Genomic DNA, 1,030 nt, shown 5'->3' with positions numbered 1-1,030 from the left:
TCTCATTCTTTTCACCTTTCTACCACATTCTTCCTTTACTATTATATAGTTACCTGAACCACATATCTCCGACTTAATACTGTATCACACCATTTTCCCCCTTTAGGGGAGTACTAACATTTAATGCTATGAAGATTTACCTATAAATGTTTTACCTTTTCGTCTTTGGCGTCTTGTCACATCTCTACGGACTCTTACTTGCCTTGCGGTAACCCTTCTGTACCAGGGATAACTGAATTTCTTACGCACGAAGGTGACACCTAGTGTAACTGGCACACTTAGTCCCTTAAATTTAACTCTACTCACAGTGCTTGTCATAAGTTAGCCTCTTAATGAATGACATTTAAAGGTTATTCTTTTGTTGTCTAATCTATTATTGCTGGATCGCAATCTCTGAAATTCTCACGATGTCGACTATTGTCAAATCTTCCGATCCCTAATTCAAGTTCAATATATCTTGTTCACTAGCCCATGCTGATTTCTATTACTCATGGGGTTTAACGTTTCCTTTCGGTAATCACGTTCAAGTCACCAGCTCATTTCTCAAATTGAAGGTATGACTGTATGGCTTATACTGTTTTATTGTCTCAAGGCATGTCACCTCTTGTCTTTTTCTTCACTCGAATATACACTCTGTCATGTCATATGTTGATTTACCGTTATCACCTATTTATCATATCTTACTCATAATACTTCATTTACTCTATTCTTATTCTCCAGCTAATATTTCTGTCTATCACTTTATTCTAAAAACTTCAACAAAATGTTCTTTCACTTTTAGCTCCCCTTGCTTCATCTCTCTAGCTCTTCAGGACGCTTAACATACTCTCTCCTTCTTATTATTTTTTTTACTAGGGATGGGAATCATACTAAGGTAAATATTTATCCCTTTAAGGATTCCACTACCTATCTTCTGAAATTTTTGAACATTCTAGTATTCATATATGACTGTACTATTCTAGAGTGCACCATATGTGTGTCTCACAAGGAGAACAATTACCATGTTTTGCACTCCCTTACGGAAATGTAG

The sequence above is a fragment of the Nicotiana attenuata genome, chromosome 7 (genome assembly GCF_001879085.1).
Source record: "Nicotiana attenuata strain UT chromosome 7, NIATTr2, whole genome shotgun sequence".
Taxonomy (NCBI): domain Eukaryota; kingdom Viridiplantae; phylum Streptophyta; class Magnoliopsida; order Solanales; family Solanaceae; genus Nicotiana; species Nicotiana attenuata.
Note: the sequence above shows the minus strand (reverse complement) of the source record.